This window comes from Crocodylus siamensis, chromosome 11, assembly GCF_052110815.1.
Source record: "Crocodylus siamensis isolate JL-2025a chromosome 11, ASM5211081v1, whole genome shotgun sequence".
NCBI classification, from domain to species: domain Eukaryota; kingdom Metazoa; phylum Chordata; order Crocodylia; family Crocodylidae; genus Crocodylus; species Crocodylus siamensis.
Genome location: NC_143405.1, coordinates 44,862,135 through 44,881,603, shown reverse-complemented (window position 1 = coordinate 44,881,603; position 19,469 = coordinate 44,862,135). Strand labels below are relative to the sequence as shown.

The window sequence follows — 19,469 nt, the reverse complement described above, 5'->3', positions numbered from 1 at the left end:
GGCACTGTCCCATATTACATATGGCTCTGCCTCAGAGATCCTGGCTTCTGTAGCAGAAGTAGCAATAGAATGGTGGCTGAGCAGAAGCCTCTCACAGGCCAGATGTGACCCACAGGCCATCAGTTGGACAGGCCTGGTATAAACTTACTTATGTAATAATGACTGGTCTTTTCAACTCATTAGAAGTTGCTCGTCTGGCGGCTCATCCGGCGGCTCCTGCCACTCATCCATAAGGACATGGGGCGGGGGGTGTGCCCCCTGATCTGTGCAGGATGGGTAGGTGGGGCCAGGGCTGTACTAGGAGCAGGGCAAGCACGGGACAGGGCTGCTGTGCTGCCTCCATAAAACCAGCACGCAGTGGTAGGAGCCATTCCCACTTCACCTGGATGAGCCACAGCTCCGTCCTGCACACGTTTTGCCCTGGCTGGGCAAGCAGCAGCAGGGCATGGTGGGGGTGCGTGCCCTTAGATTGGGGTGGATCAGGTGAAGTTGGGACTGTGGCGGGCTGAGCTCCGGGCAGGTGGTGGGGCTTATGTGCAGGCTATGCCCCCCCATAGCCTCTACTCCACTGCCTGCCCCACCCCACTCCATCCTGCCCGCCCCACCCCACTCTGTCCTGCCCTGTCCTGCCACCTGCCCCTGCCACCTGCACTGCTTGTCCAACTGGAGCAGGGCGGGTGTAGGACAGAGCTGCAGCTAATTGGGAGGGTGGGAGGGAGCTTCCATTGCTGTGCACTGCTTGTCTGGAGGCAGTGTAGAAGCCTCGTCTGGCACCCATCCAGCCCTGGCTGGGTGAGCAGCGGGATGGCATAGCCCCCACACCCAGTGCAGCCCCGCCCCATCCTAAACGCACACAGATCCCCCTCCACGCACCCCCCATGCCCTCCCAGACAAGTGGCGGGAGCTGCTGGATGAGCAACTTGCCTCTGTCCCAGCCCCTCCCTCACCACAGGGGGCCTTGATCTGCCCCCTGCACCCACACACCCCTTCCTTTCTCTCTCCCCTTCCACCACAAGAAACTTTACAGCTGGATGCAGCTGTATCGAGCATGATAAAAGAATGAATTCCCCATGTATAACATTCTTTCTATGGGAATACTGGTTCTGAGTTGCAACATTTTGACTTAAGATGCGGTTTTCAGGAACCAATTGCATTGTAAATCTGAGGACTGCCTGTATGCCATTTTTGTATTGTGTTTATGTAGCACCTAATGCAGCGGGGTCCTTGTCCATGACTAGTGCTCATAGCTGCTCTAATAATACAGACAATAAAAAAAACTATTTAAAAATACAATGGATACCATTAAACAGTAAATATTTTCTGTAGTACAATTTTAATAACTTGCCCTGGTGAATATACACACAGAAACTGCTATCAGAAACTATGGTACTTTGCTATGATATTTGTGTTTTTAAAGGGCAACCATTATAAATGAGGGTATGGAATATAGCACAGAACAGAATGTGATTTCTTGGTGTTACTGAGTATTACAAAAGCTGACTGTAAATAACTTTCAGATTATTGAAGTCATTGGGAATCTTAACATTGACCACAGCAGGAGAACAATCAGACTCTTAGCAAAATTCATTTTGAGGAGCATGTCTACCATATGACACCACCTAATGTAGTAGAAAAAAATATACCACGTCATGTCTACATACAAAATAATAATTTTTGCTTTAGATTCTGAATGCTTTTTGCCAGCCTATTATCCCCATCACATTTTAATGACAGCTTTGAAAATTTTAGCTCAGTTTGTAAGAAGTGTAATTTTTGCTTGCTGCCAGAAATATTTGAAATTTAAAGAGTCCTTAAATTCTGTGAACATTTGCTCACACAGCATTTGTGTCTCTCAATTTTAGTTTTATTGGATGCTAATCCCACCACGGTGTTTGATCTGTCCTTTTCCATTGATATGTCTTATGGTACATGGCCTTAATTCAGTAACATGCTGTATGACTATCATTGTTGTTAACTGTGAATCTGTTTAACTTCATAGTTTCTTGAAGTAAAAGTAAAGCAGCAGATAATCTTTTTTGCATATTTTCAGTTTAACATGGAATTATACCATATATGCTAGCAAAAAGTTTTCTGCAACTTGCATCATCTCTGTTAAGTAATTTGTTAAATGATACTGAACATTTGACTTCAAAGGATAGTTTAATGGAAGGAATTGTGGTTGCTGGACCTCAAGAGTATTTAGGATTATATGTCCACAGCGGTCACAAGTGATTGATTTAAATTTTTATTTAAGCAGTAGGTCAAGGCAGCAAGTGCATTTCTAAAAATGATTGCATGCGCCTGGCTTTTTCAAAGCTGTTTAACTGCTAACACCACGAAAGAGTACAAATATTAAGAAATATATTGCCTGTTTTATTAGTTGGAAGTGTTAGAATGGAAACATTGGAACAAAACTTAATAACTGAAAATTACAGTGGGAATAATATTTAGTAGCAACTTTGATAAAAGTGAGACTTGGGGTATGTCTACACCAACCTTTACTCGATGCTCTACTGAGCAGTAATTTGCACTAATCTTGAGTAAGCATCACTGTGTACAAGTGGAGATGTTTACTGCACAGTAACTTGCTCTAATTGCGAGTAAATTGGCTATCTTTAAATACAAGTAGCCAGTTTACTTGTGATTACTTATTGTGCAGTAGCACACTGTGCAGTAGTGGAAATTTGCTCCTAGTCAGCCCCACCACTAGGGGCCTAGCTCGCAGGAGTGGGAGTCACTCCTGCCCCAGGGCTAGGCTGGCTCTATGCCTGCTGTAGCCCCAGGATCTTAAGAACCTGTGGGGATGCCAGGGCCCCGGGGCACTTGCAGGCAGCCTCTGGCCATTGTGTCCTTCAGGACAGACCCCAGAGCAGCTGTGGTGGCCTGGCCACACCCTGGCATCGCATTGCTGCCTGGCTGCCAGACCGACGCCCTCCAGCTGCATAGGGTGCTGCAGGCATCTGCCAGGTATGGCAGCACCTGGGGTCATCTGCAGCCAGCTCCTGGCCACCGGGTCCCACTCCAGCTGGCTCTAGGCTACCCACAGCAGCTTGCCCAGACCCTGCAGTTGGTGCCTGGCACTGCATCCCTATGTGCCTGGCTGTGCTGTGCTGTGTTACTGAGTTGGGTGCTGCATGCACCTGGCCAGACACATCAGCACCAGTACTGCCGCACAGAAGCCTAGTGAGCTGGCATCCTCCCCAATGCCACACACTGCCACCTAAGACCTCAACTGGTCACTGGAGGTGAGTTCAAACCTGGTGGTGCTGTGGGGCAAGGCTCAGGTCCTCTGCTAGTTTGTGTGGAATGGGTGCTCCAGCACTCACATCTGTGGGGGGGTGTCAGGCCTCATGCGGGAGTGCAGGCATGACCGGTCGGTGTGCCAGTGGCACATAAAGGTCAAGGTCTTGTGGGCACAGTGGATTGCAGTCACCAACAACAACCACCTGTTGGGGGCTGCCTGCAAGTGCATACCCTTTGTCATCCAGCTGCTGCATATTCTTGTGCCCTGGGATCCTGCCATACCCATGCCATCTGTTTCAGCACAGGCAGCCTGCCTGAGCCTCTGCTGGGGCCTGGTACCCATGGTGATCTATCACCAAGAGAGGGCCCCTCAGGGCATCAGGACCCCGTCCCGCCACACTGCTCACCTCCAGCAACATCCAGCGGCTCTGGGAGCCCGAGTCAGCATCTGTCCTGCTAGTTTTATGGGCTCACCTCAGCCCGTGTGGCCAGGCCAGCCATGGCACCACTGGCTGCCAGCAGCTCCAGCTCCTCTCCAGAGCGGGCCATTGGCCAGGGAGCTGGACCCCATGCTCCTGCATCCAAGGACACTTCCAGGAGCTGCAAGTCCTTGCTGCCAGTGGGCACTGACTTGGGATGTTGGGCACACCAGCCCTGGCCACATAGTAAGCCCCACACTGGGGAGATAGCCCTCCCCACCCCAGTTCCAGCCCCTGTCCCTGTCCACCCTCCCCGCCTGGCCTGGCCATGCTTCCCTGGCCTTTGGGTTCCCTCTTCACATAAGCCCTTAAAGTGGCATGCACCAAAGGTGCCCTGCCACACATCCCAGTCTGGTGTGGTAGGACAGCAACAAGCCTAGGCCCCAGACCTTTGCAAGGACGGTAGCAAGTACTTCTTTACTGTATGTAGTTCTTTAGCTGTAACAACAGTGTTGTTCGCATGCCACAAGCCTCATTAAGATGATACTACAGACTGCATGCAGTCACCCTCAGCCAGTTCACTGGCTCTTCAGCCAAAAGCTACTGCCTTATGTTGGTACAAGGGTTAACATTGGATTCTGTTCATGCTCTTTGGCATCCTAGGACAAAGGGAGCTCCATCTTGGTGGCCATGAGTTCACAATGGGTGTATCTACATGAAATACTAACTTTGCAGTAGCTGAACAATACTGTGCAGCAGTGCATCACAGCACCAACAGTGCTAATATGCTACTGCACAGTATTATTAGGCTATTGCACAGTGGCATCACTAAAAGGCATTTGCCAGTACTACTACAGAGTAACTCCAGTTACTGCACATTTATTTAGTACTTGGTTATACAAGTACTAAATAAATGTGCAGTAACCACTGCACAGTAGCATCTCGTGTAAATGCACCCAATGTTTCTTTGCTGTATTATATTCTGCTTTACATTTCAGTGAAGGAAACTCCGCTTCCCTGCTTAAGATATATATCCCTGCTTTAGATGGCTGATTTTTGGGGGAAACATGCATGTGATATGTAAGTAAACAGAGTAATGGATGAGCCTATATGCACTTGTCACAATACTAGTGATGTTAAACTTTCATGTCCTGGCTAATTCCAATGTGATTATCTACAATTACATTGGATATGACATGTTTCCTATCCTGTCCTATAAAATTATATAGCAGTTGCCATGTTTAAAACCCCATAAAAGTAACTTCATTGCAGCAGTGTGGGAGACAGTGTCATTGTAACAGGGTGCCATCCCCAGGGACATTTGAAGATGCCCAGAGGCACCGCAGAGTCCATTTTTCATATTTAAATTTGCTTCTGGGAACAGACGCCTCTTTATTCGCCTGCCACGACTTGTTGTTACTTTGGGTTCTTAAAAGGGAGGCTGCCCCAAGGCTTCTCAGATCTGTTCTTGAAGGTGATGAGCACCTGCCTTAAGGGCTATTTGTATGACTCTGAACTTCTCGTATCGTGCTCCATGCCTTGCAGGTGTTGTCTTCATCTTCTTTTCACTTTGTTGAGGTCTCAGGTAATGCAGCTTCTGCCTCTTTTATGTAGCTAAGCCTTCCAGCTCAGACACATTATGCTGGGCTTGGCTTTGAGGCACTAGCTTCAATCAATTTGCTCTGGGCCCCTGGCCCTGTATAGCTGTGCCCCTGCAGTGCTGGGGTCTCTGGCTCCCTGTAGCTACACCCCCAATGGCTCTGGGCTCTCTGGCCCCATGTAGCTGTGCCCCTGTGGGCTCTAATGAGGCCTCCATCTCCCCTACAGCTTCAGCCACAAACCACCGGATTAAACTACAGCATAAATAGTAAGCCCCTGGGTTATAACAAAGAAAAGTTAATGGAGGCAGTTAGCCTGCTTACCCGTGGGCTCCACTTCTTTAAGTCCCCACTGCCAGTTGTTCTCACTTGTAGAGCTGCTGCAGCTTTGCTTGGAGTCTTCTGGAGTCCACCCTGTGTCTCAGCCTGGGCTTCTCTGGCTAGCTTAGATGAGGGCTTATATAGTTCTGGCCTGAACCCTCTCTAAGTCACTTGACAGCCCCACAGGACTTAGCCTTTAAATTCTGCTCTGTTGGCAGGCTGCGCCCTGAAAACTTCAGTCTTAAAGGTGCCACTCTGCTTCCTTGTAGCAGGGCTAGGGTTCCCTGTTACAGTCATATATAACGTTTCTAGATGGTTTGAGAAATGTTTAGGAAGTGAGATCCTTTTAAAAATATATAGGTTTTATTGCTGCTGTTATTATTTAAATATGCTGTACATAGTAAAAATATGGCTTGAATTTTCATAAGAGATAACAATAAAGACATTTTATGAAAGATGCTAGCCATACTGATGATGATATCTTGGAAACTAGAAACTATTGATAAGGACAGAGCAGTATCCAGGTATTTTAGTGCCCAGTGCAGGTCACGTGCAGAGCCCCCGCAAACACTACTACATAACATTAGTTTTGTTCAGTTGGTGCCCCGCCATGTGACTGTGTCCAGTGCTGGTTTTCTTCATTAAACTTGGGTAATCCTATTTTGGGGCTTTCCTTTTTAACATTTTTACAGAAGAGCTCTGTTTTATGTGGGCTACTTCAGACCACAGGAGAAATTTTTGGAGGTATGAGGGGGATTGGACAAGACTATATGAAAGTAAGAATGAATAATTTGTGTTTAAATAGCCTTTTTAAGGTCACCTAATAACTCTGAAAATGTCACTACCTTCACTGATGTTAACATAAGTAGAACTACTAAAGCCGACAGTAGCTCACACAACTAACAAAAGGAAATCAAGATTTTCATTAAGGTGTCCACAGCAACTTTGATGCTGCTCTTTATATCAGGCCCCCTTCCACATACAGGATACGTAAAGAAGTTTTGGCACAATATGCAACTTAACCTATGTAACTGTTTACAAGTCCTATATTTTGGGTTGGAGCAAGAAGTTGCAATATAAACAAAATGCTTTTTATAATTCTGCTTAAGCCAATCACTGTTATAGCTAGACACAGAGGAATGCTAGGTTCTTCAGTCCTGAAAGAGAACTCATAAGATTAAGCATGATAAGAAAACCTTATGAGAGATGTTTTTAGATAGAAATTAGGATACATTTTTTACTAATAACAGAAGGGATACTTTTCAAATATGGACACCTAGAATTAGGCTGCAGATGTCCTGTGACTCTAAACATCAGGGCATTTTTAAATCTATTATACCCTGTGATAAATAGTAATGCTTGAAAATTTTAATTTTCAGTAGTCTAATTGTGACCTATTTTGTTTAGTGACTTTATATATTGAACTAGATTTTCCCAGTCTCACTCTTATTATCTTGAGTATTAGTTGAGTATTATCTTACTCAACAAATAGTCCTCAACAGGGTAACATGCTATTTAATATGAATAAAAGTTGGAGAATTTGGTCCTTGAAAAAAGGTTAATCCAAACATTGAGCTGCCCCAGAAATAATGCTGCATTTTTCCTAAGGTAAGAGAAAACGAGGAAGACAAATTCTTGCTGTGTCAGTGTAATCAGTTCTGAGAAATGATATAGATTGAAAATGGGGTTGCAAAGGCTGGGCAAGGCTTGATCCTGTGAGGTCTGATCACCTTTGCTAAGATGCTGCATGCCTTGAATTCCTGTGGATAAAATGTGGTTTGACGAAGTGTATTATCTTGCAGGAGGTGCTATGAGCTTGAGTTGTTTGAAAAGCTGGTATAGCTGTTTACCAAATAACAGCAGTTATTCATTGAATAGCTATTCAAATACATCTATTCAGAATATCTCAGGATCAAGTTTAGGAGAAAGGTGAATTCAAGAGTACTGAAATTAGTTCACTGACCACAAGTGAAGTAGATTATGCTGAAGAATTGAAGGGGAGGTAGGGAAGAGAGGAGAAAATGTTTCAGATTTATATCAGTAGATTTTATGTCCAAAGATTGTTCCAAATTGATTAATAATCTGTGCTCTAAGGTTGAATTGTAATATGTTAGATATATATTACAAGAAATATAGTTTATGACAGGGTGTCAGGAACAATCTTTTACAGGAGAAGATTGTTCTTATTGTTAAGCATTTAGGACAAATGGCAAAAGCAAAAAAGGATATTTGGAAGGCCACTGAGATCTGCACCACAAAACAGAAGAAAGGTTGCAAAAATTAGAAGTTGTCTTGGGGAATATTGTATTTTGTGATTAGGCTCGAAGCTTTTTAAATTTTTTATATTAGGCCACCTGCCATATTTTTACCCAAAAATGTTTTTGAGAGGTGACACAAATAACTTGACTGAGTAAGCATAAAGCTGACTGGTGAGAGCAGTTTCAATTTTATACCTGTATTGAGAAATGAACATGTATAATGTACATGACAACAAATCTTTTGTTTCATTTGCAAAACTATGTGATAACTTTTATAGAATTTGACAAGGCACAAAACTTAAAAGTATCCTGTAAGTGCAGCTGGCAAAGACAACATGGCCAGCAAGCTATATTGCCCAGGAGTTTTTTTACACCAGGGGTTTTCAACCTTTTTTAGTCTAAGTACCCTGGCAGCTGGACATTGAGTGGGGGGATGGAGGCGAGGGGTAGCACATGTCTGAACACTGTGGGGGTGGGTAGCACACAGCTGGACCCGGAGTCTGGGGTGGGGAGTGTAGCGTGTGGCCGGATACGGAGCCTCCCAGGAGCAGGGATGGGGCAGGGCAGGGAAGCTCACTGGGCTGAGGTGTGGTGGCGGCGGTGGCTGCCTGCGAGCTTCCCCACCCCACAGAGGGGTGATGCTTCCTTTGCCCTGACCTGGCCCTGTTCCTGAGAAGTGGCAGCGCTCTGTCCCCACCCACCTGCCCGTACCCCTAGGATCGGTCCAAGTACCCCCAGGAGTATGCGTATCCCAGGTTGACAACCCCTGCTTTACACTCATTGGCACATCTACATAAACTGCTAAATGAGCAGTTGCCTAATAAAACTGCACAGTAGTGTCACAGTACAAATAGTGCTAATATGCTACTGAGCAGTATTATAGGCTACTGTTCAGTAGCATCACTAAAAAGGCATTTGCCAGTGCTATTGTGCAGTAACACTGGTTATTGCACACTGATTTAGTACTTGATTATACAAGTACTAAACTTAATGGGCAGTAACTGCAGTACATTAATAACCAAGTACTAAATCAATGTGCAGTAACTCATGCTATTGTGCAGTAATGCCAGCACATGGGTTTTTTTGGATGCTAACTGTACAGTAGCCTATTACTACTGCACAGTACCATATTACCAGGGGTTTTGTCTGGCATGCTACTGCATGGTGTTATTAGGGTACTGTGTTGGTTCTTTTATGATTCCAAGCCTTCTTGACCTCTTCTTTGGCAATGATGTCTTATAGAGGGAAAATGCCTGCCAAATTTTCACAAAAAGAGATATTGAGGCACTTGAAGTCTTATTTCCATAGGACAGCTGCGTAATACATGGGGGCACTTTTGAGTAGGATAGTATCTTAATTTATTTGCAGTGATGCTGGAAGTAACTGTGATTACCTTTTCTCCCTCTTACTAGGGAAGATAATAATTTACATGTTTCTCTCTCTTTTTGTAATTTTTTTTAGATTTAAGTGGATTTAGTGATTATCAGTAATATTATTAAGATATAAAATTACAAGAGAGGGCTTAGAAGCTGCTTTGCAACATCTTATTACATAATTCCTTTCCTCAAAATGTAATATGACTTTTGTATGCAGAGATTTTTTGTACGCAGAACTGAGATTTGAAGCATCAGGAATTCATGGAGTCAAAAAAAATGTACTGTTAGGTGTGTGTGTGTGTGTGTGTTTGTGTGTGAATTGGATGATTTTCTGATCACTAATGTGTTATTTTCTATTGTATTTGCTAAGATAAAGGAAATTGCATTCAATGTTTTGGGGTGGAATCTGGTCATCTATGAGGTTCAGAAAGTAAAACGTAGTGTGTATGCATTGTGTACCTAGCCAGCTGTGAAATAGGACTTTTTAACATTTTTTTTCCTGAAGCATCAGGTATTTGCCATTGCTGGAGGCAGGATACTGGACTTGATATACCATTGATTTCATTTGGACTAGCAAATTGTATATTTTTGTGCCCTAAAACACAGGGCTTTGTAGTTAGGACATTTTATTCCATTTCCTTGCACATCCACATATATTGCTTTTAGATATTCCATAATATCAAGTCTTAGCAGTTGATAGTGTATTTAGCTTAATAAGAAAATCTCTTATAGTAGAAAGTGGCAACACATAAAAATAGTAGATATTGAAAATATAGTAGGTATTAAGGATTTTCAATTACTGAACTTAGCCCGACTACTCCAGCTTGTCAGCCAATATCTTGTTTTTAGATGCAAAATTAGTACCTGCCATACTGTATTGTACTGTAAGGTAAACTAGCTACATAAACCTTTTACTAGATTTCACAAACTAACCACAGCTAGTCTTTTTCATGAATTCAGCAGGATTGCAGGCACTGTGCTGGGTTTCCTTTCACTGAGACCACCTGGCCACTGTGCTGTGCAGTGTTAGCACTGAGGGCAGGAAGACTGCCAGATCCTTCACTGCTCCACTACTTGCCAAGCTAGGTTGGAAATTCCAGGCTAGAGAAGCCAAGAATTAGGCCAGAAACAGATGTTGCCTTTGTGCCACCACAGACATTTTTATGATGGCACAAAGCCCAAGCAAACAGACATTCATGTTCTTGGTTGTACCACAACTGCCCAAAATTGTGGCAATAAATATTTGTTGCTTTTTTGTGGTGGATACCTGTTTGCTTTATGGTGGGAGCGTGTGGGCAGCCTGGAGCTGCCTGTGCTTTCCAGCTGCCCCAGGAGCTTTAGGGGCCCAATCATACACACCTGAGAAATTCCCCTGCAGGATCAGGACCATGAAGCCCTGGAAGCACCTGCCCAGATTCCCTGCTGTCTGTAATGTACCCCAGGAATCCTCTGGCAGGGGATTCTTTGCATATGAGTACTGCACTACAGTGTCCTGAGTCAGGGTTTCCTCATTTGCAGAGGTGTGCCCTGAGTTAGTTCCCTCTTTGCAGGTGTCCTGCAGAATCTGGCCCTGGAAGCCCAGGGAGGAGCAGGGGCCTGGACCTGTAGGACAAAGGGTGACGTCTGTGTCCCTCAGCTGTGCAGGGACACATCCCTCCAAGGACAAAGTCTGTTTACTGTCAGGAGGAGATGAAGACAGAATGAAGGGTTAGATTAGAGGGGCAGGAGTGGGGGGAGGGATAGCTGCTGGAGGAAGAACAGGTTGAGAGATGAGGAATTGGCCTGGAGAAAAGGACAAATTGGTGGTGAGAAGGAGAAGAAAATTGGATGAGACTGTTGCAAGATCAGCCTTTCAGAAAGAATCCTGTAGAGCTCTAGCATCTCCCAGTAATCCCTCTCAAAGCTAAAGAAAGCCCATGACCAGCCTACTGTCATTTGGGGATTTCATAGGTCTTGAGGAGGCATGAAAGGGAAATAACGTATGGCGCTAGAAGCATTTCATGAAGTTTTGCAGATTTCCAAATGACTCCTAGGCAGATTTCACTCTGATCATTTAATATAAAGTTATTTTTCTGTGCTTCCTACTTCCCTTGGAACTAAAAGTAGGGTGTGCTTTCAGGGGAAAATCTAAGAGCAGCTTTTGAAAGTTTTGTTAGCACAGGAAGGAAATATATTAGATGCTGGTGAAAGGCAGTGAAGAAGTAGTCTTGGGCTTTTGGTTTTTCAGGTCATAATTCTTCTCATAATTCTGCAGTCCCCAGTATGAGATTAAATAACCTTCCTCTCTTCTGGCACGAATGGGGAGGAAACTCCACAGCCTGAATGGCACAGAGTTTTCAGTTGACTTTTCTCCCGAGGGTTTTTCCATGAAAATTAGTAGTAAAGCAGTAGTAATGATATGTAGAATGTATATCCTCCAGTTCATCAGGGGATTCAAAGCAAGAACTAATTGTGAATTCTCTGCTAGAGCTATTTGTATCAGAAAAATGTCTATTTAATCAAAAACAAAACTTTTCTTGGAAATGTGCATACCAGTTTCACTGAGGGTGCAATTTCTGGTGACAGTCTCACCTACCTCAATAGCCCAATGGTCAAGATCTGTTCCAGTCTAGTGACTCAAACCTCAGTTCCTATATCCCATGTAAATATTCTATGATCACTTGGTTATTGGCTGTTTTGGAATTAGTCTCTTTCAGTCTGTCCAGTTGAAACCGTTCTACTTACTGTAAACAATTAAATGTTGATTGAAGCAGGGATTTCAACATTGATATCCTCAGTAGCACATCCTGTTTTGATGTTATATGTCTTCTGACTTTAGCACTAACAATTCTTTATTCTTTTCAGAATAACACATGGAAATTAGTGCAATTTCAGTGTCAGTTTTCCATCACTTTTCTTTGCTTTCACAAGCAGAGAAGGTGCTCTGCTACCTGAGTTAACGAGAGTCCATGCCAGTGTGAAAAAAACCCAAAAACTTGTTTTGAAAAGAATTAAGTTCAACACTGCATTCCCTGCAGGTGTTGCTTTTTTCAGTGCTGTATTTAACCAAAAGGCTGAACTGAATCAAAGGGAAAAAATATGAAAATGTATTCTGGAGTCACCAGCACTGGCATTAGGGACATAAGCATTAATGTTCAGAATTGAGTAAGTTGGGTCTGTTCGAGTAAGCTTGTTCATAGGCTTGTTACAGCTTGAAAGAAATCCACTAGCTGCCCATACTGTAGATTCAACAGAAAATTCATTACCTGATGGTAGCATAAAAAGACTAGTTTTCTCCACACAACTAAATTCACTTTTACATTTGAGTTAGGTTCCAAATCACTTCCTTTCAAAATCCCTTAGCTACAATTTTATCTTTTCCTCATCATTCAAAATGTTTGCCTGTTCCTGCCCATTTACTTGTACTTGTTTTTTTTAGAGTCCTGATCCTTTGTCACACACTGTCCTTTTGCACCAGGGAGGCGATACAAAGGGACCATGAACTGGGTGTGTTTCTTCAGGGACCATGGATCCTGCATAATCAGTTCTCTTCTAGTGTCTCAGCATCAAGTGTTGCAGGTCCAATGGAAGTAGTAAGTGGCCAAAGCAGGGTGTGGCCAAAGCACAGTGGCTCCAGCCATTCTCAGCTAGCAGACAGTCTCTGGGGAGCATTACCAGTTGGCATAGATTTGATCAGCCCCCAGGTACACAAAAGGCCCTATGATCAGGAATCAACATCTATTCCACTTATCTTGGTTGCACCTGCTAGTGCAGTTTCATTTTGTGGAGTAGAATTTTGGGAACTTGCAAGGTGTAGATCCCCAGTGCCCTGCAGAGAGAGGACAGCTTCATGCTGGGTCCCCATGCTTGATTCTCAAGCTTAGCTGTTTAGAGGGTAAGGCAAAGGTTCTATAGCTGTTCCCAGTCCAGCAGCTTGCCCGGCACTGGGTTCAAGGGATTTGCCTTGTAGGAAAAGCTTTGCATCTGTTGGGAATAGTGGTGTAATTACATCAAGAAACAGACATGGGAATTCTGTGTTAACTAGAGTCTACAAAGTCTGCTTTTTTTGTTTACAGAAACAAAATAAACGGGTGGGCAAAAGAGCTGCAGGGGGGAGAGAGGTGGGGGACATGCACAGCAGGACATGGATCGGGGGGTGGTGTGTGGCTGGATGTGGAGTAGTGGCAGCACAGGGTGGTGGGTGGTGGCGGCGACCACTGTGTGAGAGCTCACCTCCGCCCCCATGTCCGGCTGGCTGGGCAGCACCTGTGCAGCCAATAGAGGCATGCCGCTGCCCTCGTTTCCCCACCCCCAGCCCTGCTCCTGGGAGGTGGCGGTGTAGGGTGGTGGGTGGCAGTGCTCTGTTTCCACCCGCCCGCATGTACCTCCTAGGGCCTTCCCAAGTACCTCCGGGGGTACATGTACCCCCAGTTGACAACCCCTGCTCCAAGGCAAGCCTAAGTTCTTGATCCTGACATTATCTATGGGACTGAATTGCTGCATTACTACTCCAACAATTCACTGGTGCAAGGGATATGACAGGATGGAATATAATGGGCAGTCTGGAGAAAGGAATGGTAGCTAGAGGACAGAAAGACATATGATTACTATAGCATTTCTGTGACCTGGCAAGGCAAAGCCTACACTAGGTATCTATGGAGTTGGGGTGCAGTTTAAGGTAATCTTGAAGTGGTTGCAACCTAGGCAAAGGGGCATGAACTTCATGAATAGGAAAGATGAAGCCATTCATTATTGTCTGTATTAGCTCGTGTTTCAGCACATTATTCAATCCTTTTAATCAAATCCAATGAGAGTTCTGGATCTTCAAGGAATGCAAACCTGAATTCTCCTGGTATCTTTTCATAGATTTCATAGATTTTCATAGACATTAGGGCTGGAAGGGACCTCGGGAGATCATCAAGTCCAGCCCCCTGCCCAAAGGGCAGGAAGTCAGCTGGGGTCATAGGATCCCAGCAAGATAAGCATCCAATTTACTCTTGAAGGTGTTCAATGTAGGTGCTTGAACCACCTCCGCTGGCGGACTGTTCCAGACCTTGGGGGCTCGGCCAGTAAAGAAATTCTTCCTTATGTCTAGCCTGAAACGGTCTTGCAGGAGTTTGTGACCGTTCGACCTCATCATCCCTTGGGGTGCTCTGGTGAACAGACGTTCCCCCAGATCCTGGTGGTCACCCCTGATAAACTTATAGGTGGCCATCAGATCACCCCTGAGCCTGCGCTTTTCCAGGCTAAAGAGTCCCATGGCTCTCAGCCTGTCATCATCGTAGGATCTGTTTTCCTGACCTCTGATCATGCGCGTGGCTCTCCTCTGGACTCTCTCAAGCTTCTCCACATCCTTTTTGAATTGTGGAGCCCAAAACTGGACGCAGTACTCCAGCTGCGGCCTCACTAAGGCCGAGTACAAGGGGAGAATGACGTCCCGGGATTTTCTCGAGAAGCATCTATGGATGTACGCCAGCATTTTGGTCGCTTTACTAGCTGCAGCATCGCATTGGAGGCTCATGTTCATCTTGTGGTCAATGATGACCCCCAAGTCTTTTTCTTCTGTAGTGCTAACCAACGTAGCACTGCTGAGCCTATAAGGGTGCTGCAGGTTTTTCCTCCCAAGGTGGAGAACCTTGCATTTTTCAGTGTTAAATACCATCAGGTTCTCGTCTGCCCATTTGCTGAGCTTGTCCAGGTCAGCATGGATCACCCGCCTATCTTCTGGCGTGGATGCTTTGCCCCAAAGTTTGGTGTCATCGGCGAACTTGGCCAGTCCACTCCTGACTCCAATGTCCACATCGTTAATGAAGATGTTGAACAGGATGGGTCCCAGGACAGAGCCTTGAGGGACCCCACTGGTCACAGGGCATCATGATGAGTGACTGCCATCAATCACAACCCTCTGGGTCCGACCACGAAGCCAATTTCTCAGCCAGCGGATCGTGGTGGAGCCAAGGCCACAACTGGGCAGTTTGGCCAAGAGGTGATCATGGGATATGATCAGTATGGAGTATGAAGCAGTATCAGTATGGAGGGGCCATGCAATTTGTGACAGGGGCGTTCTCACAGTGCTGCTGTAAAAGAATGAATAATATAGTTCTTTATTGCTTAGTATGACTTTATCTATTATTTTCAGTGAGAAATATCGCTGTGAGAATTAAGAAAGTAGCATTTATGCAAAGGCCAGGCTGAAAAGAAAATTGTGTGAGCGGCATTATTTATTGGAACTAGTCTTCTGGTATGTGAGTTTTAATACTCTGTGTGTGACCTAAAAATTGTAGCTATTACCATTAATAGTTGAAAGGGTCCTGTTTTAGTTGTTATTTAATGTAGAAGTAGATAAAATGTTTTTACTCCTGCCTTTAAGCGTAATAAAATCAGATAATTTTAAAATGTTTTGCTTTAATTTTTTAAATATAGACATTTAGATTTAGTATGAAGTACTGGAAAATTTTTGTAAAATGTATTGTATTAGATCACCAGTTTTATAAGAATATTTTATTGTGTGCTTTTTAATATTTTTAGACCACTGATGCTATAACTGTAGTGCAATTCTAAAATACTAAGGACACTATTTGTGGAGCTCATATAGTGAATATTTCTCTACACTTTGTATGAAGCTTGTGCTTGATATTTGTGTAGTCTTCTTGAGAAAATTGTTCTAAACTGCAATTTTACTGTTCAAATGCCGTGGGGCTAAGATTCTAATAGGAAACTGACATGAGCACCAGAAAAATGATTTTCCAGATCAGTGGCTTAACTGAAAAATAAAAGTAAAATTTGCTTTGGGTCAGCTCAGAATGAAAAATATAATTTTATTTTACTGAAACACAAAACTGACATGCATTTGTGAATATTGTAAGTTGACCCCAAAGTGTATTTTTCAGTGCGTAACCTGCTGATTTGAAAAAATGTCTCCCAAATTTAATTATAACTTTCTGCCACAAAGGAGGTAGTAGGCAACAAATGACATGATAAATGAAGAGCTGTATAACAGTATTCCCAACCCCAATCACTGAAAAATCCCCTTCTATACTGGTCTCTTCAGACTTCCCCTGCTGAATTGTCAGAATAGCTTAAACATATGAGGGATTTTTTTGTTTTGTTTTTAAAAAAATAAGTTTTGGCAGCTTTTAATTTGTCTGTTGAATTCTAAGGTTTTATGACAGTCTTGTTTCCTGTTCTCATGCTTTTCTTTTAAAACTTCACAGGTGGAAACTTACTTTTGTAAATGTAAGTTGAGGGTCTCATGTAGTTATTTGTTGCCAAGATCTGAGACTGAAAGAAAAACAAGCATCTTGAGACTTGTGCACAAGTCATACGAGTTGAAAAACCTGATCAATAATCATCTACTTGCTTTTGAATCTGCCCCTACATATTTCTATCACTTTCCAGGCCAATCTTTAGTTCTCTTCTCTTTGTTTTACACTTTCCCCTCCTTCACCAAATAATCCATAAGTAGCCCTCAAAATCTTGTGTCAGCAACAGGCTTCTCATCTGTTCCTTTTTCCAGGGGTGTAAGGAGCATCTCTTGGGGCATGTCCACACATGCAAACACATGCACTTGTAGCCGCTCAAATGAAAGTGGTGCAAATGTGAGCTGTGGTTTTTTGCCTCAGCACATGTGCCTGGACATTCACTTTGGTGTGGGGCAAATTGTGCCACTTGGGGCACTCTCAGGAGCTTTTGGGGCCCAGCCAATTGGTACCTGGGGACACTATCCCTTGTACCAGCTGGACTGCTGAAGCAGCCCTGAGAGTTCCTTGCATCTTTTATCCACTGCAGCAGTCCAGCAGTGGGGGCTGCTGCCTGGCTGTGACCTGCTGTGCACCTGCCAGAACTGGATGTGGACTGCATAGCCAGTAGAGGCATCTGCCCCTTTGGGCCAGCTGCCAGTGGGCTGTGGTTGCAGAGTTGGCCTTTGTGCAGAACTACTGCCATGTGTGTCCTCTGCCTGGCCATCTGGGCAGCTATCACCTGGAAGATGTTCCAGGTGTGGTGGCCTGCTTTGAACTGTCAAAGCACATTCTCCTGGTCTCAGTTGGCTAGGTCAGCCATCTCTGGCTGGGTCCAAGATGCCAGGTCTGAGCAGGCTTCTCTGCCTGGGTCCTTCCACTTGCCTCCCTAGTAGGAATTTTGGTGTGCCCTATTTGAAAACTGAAAAATCCCTGATAAAAAAAATATCCCAAAGTCACTCTGTGAAATACCCCAAAATCCATGTTCCTCCGTAATTAAAACAAAAGAACAGTATATATAGAGAGAGTGTGAGAGAGAGAGACAGTGATCAGCTGGGCAATGTTTTATTGATATAGCTACTGTGTTGAAGCAATTTGGAAGCCTACCAGTGTATCTTTCATCATAATAAAATGAATTCTAAATACCAATATGCTTTGCTGCCCCCCAACAGGGGCTACAGCTCCCCCCAAAGGTCACATGATCTCTGCAGGGGCTATCCCCCCCGCAGGGCTCACATGCCCCATCTCACTTGCTCCCCCAGTCCCCTGGATTGCTGCCTTGCCTGGCCCCTTTCCCAGCTGGCTCCTGCAGTCCCCCAATGGCTGCTCTGCCAGCCCCGTCCCCTGCTTGGACCCTGAGCCCCCTGGCCCCAGCCTCCTGGCACTTCAAAAACAAAAAAAAGCAAAAAAAGCCTTGCACTTACTTTGCAATAGCAGGGGGTTTGGGGCCTCATGGCAGAACCCCCCTGTGCAGCATGGGGCAGTGGGGGGCAGCAGGGCTCCCTGATTACCCCCCAACCTGACCCTGATGCCCCTCTGCCTGGTCACAGCAGTCGGGGACTTAAAAAAAAAATCCCCACACTCATTAGCAGTAGCAGCTGCTGTGGGGGTCACTGGAACCTCATGGCAAAGTCCACCTGTGCAGCACAGGGCAGCGGGGCCTGGCCCTAGCTGCCTGGCACCTGTACTACCCGTGCCCCATCACGTGGCTGGATCTGGGGCTGGGGCTGCAGTTGTCATCTGGCCCTGTGCTGTCACCTGGGCCCTGCAGCTTAGGAGGCTCTACCACGTGGCCCCAGTGACCCCCCACAGCAGCTGCTACTGTCGGTGAGTGCAGGGGTTTTTTTTTTTGTTTTTTTTTTAAATTGTGAGGATGGGGCTGGGCAGGCAGCAATGGGGGAGCAGGTGGGGGATGGGGCCAGGCGGGACAGCCATTGGGAGGCTCGGGGGGCAGGTGTAGGATGCGGCTGGGTGGGACAGCCATTGTGGAGGCAGGCTGAGGCAGTGATCTGGAGGGCTAGGGGAGCAGGCAGGGCTGCTGGGGACCCCCCCTGTTCCTTCCCCCCTTCTCCAGCCCCCCCCAACTACCTACTTACTAGCAGGAGCCCGGGTCCAGCTCCCTGTGTCTGGCACATCCTGCATGGGCAGGCAGTGTGCTTCAGCACCGGAGCGAGGGCCAGCCATAGATATGCTCTGGCAGGCTACCAGAGCACCTCTGTGGAGGACCAAGCCTTTGGTTGCCTCAGGGCATGGTCCCTGCCCTGCTTTTTTCCCCTGTGGTTTTTTTTGATCCCTGGATATGCAGGGGTCTAATTTTGCTCCCATGTTGCAAATTTGCAGCGTGGGGAACATTTTTTTGTTCCCACACATGCTTCTTGCAGCATCTCAAAGGGCTTTGAGATGCTACAAGATGCACATGTGCACTCATGTGGATGTGCCCCTGGAGTCTGGGAGCACTGGTGAAGCATACACAAGTGTTACAGATACACATTTACAAAAGTGTGTAAGGCTCACCCCTCACAAGCTCAGTTTTGTATGAACTCCATATTCCACCCATAGCTCTGTCCCTTTAAAATTTATAGCAAGTGTAGACATGCCATACAGAAAAGGAATTAGGAAGGTAAAATCTCAGCTCATGGGCTCAATCCTGCTTCCATTTAAAACCATAGAGATTTTACTGTCATGGGTGCAGAATGAAATCATACATGTATAATACCTGTTATTTTCTACCTCCAACAGAATAATTCCTGTGTTGTTAACATATTTAATTCCATAAAGGCAGAGTATTGGGCATGGTTCAGTAAACTGTATAGAAGATCCATAGTGTAGTGGAGGAATTGGCATACAGCGCAACCATGTTGGATACTTAAGAACGTTCTTCCGGCAGGCAGGACACAGGAACAATAAATACCGTTGTAAAAAAATCTTTTCTGGTCACACAACAGCACTAAACTTTGACTCTGAAATGACTTGTAGATTTATTAAAGGACAGCGCAAACCTTTGACATTAGAGGTCAGTTCTTAGATTTGAACACAG

General features: G+C 45.1%; 1 protein-coding gene across 1 annotated transcript in view; it reads left to right on the top strand.

Annotated features, from left to right (window-relative positions):
* The window catches only part of ERC2 (ELKS/RAB6-interacting/CAST family member 2), a 1,102,519-nt gene that overhangs the window by 154,374 nt on the left and 928,676 nt on the right, over positions 1–19,469 (top strand). The window lies entirely within an intron of this gene.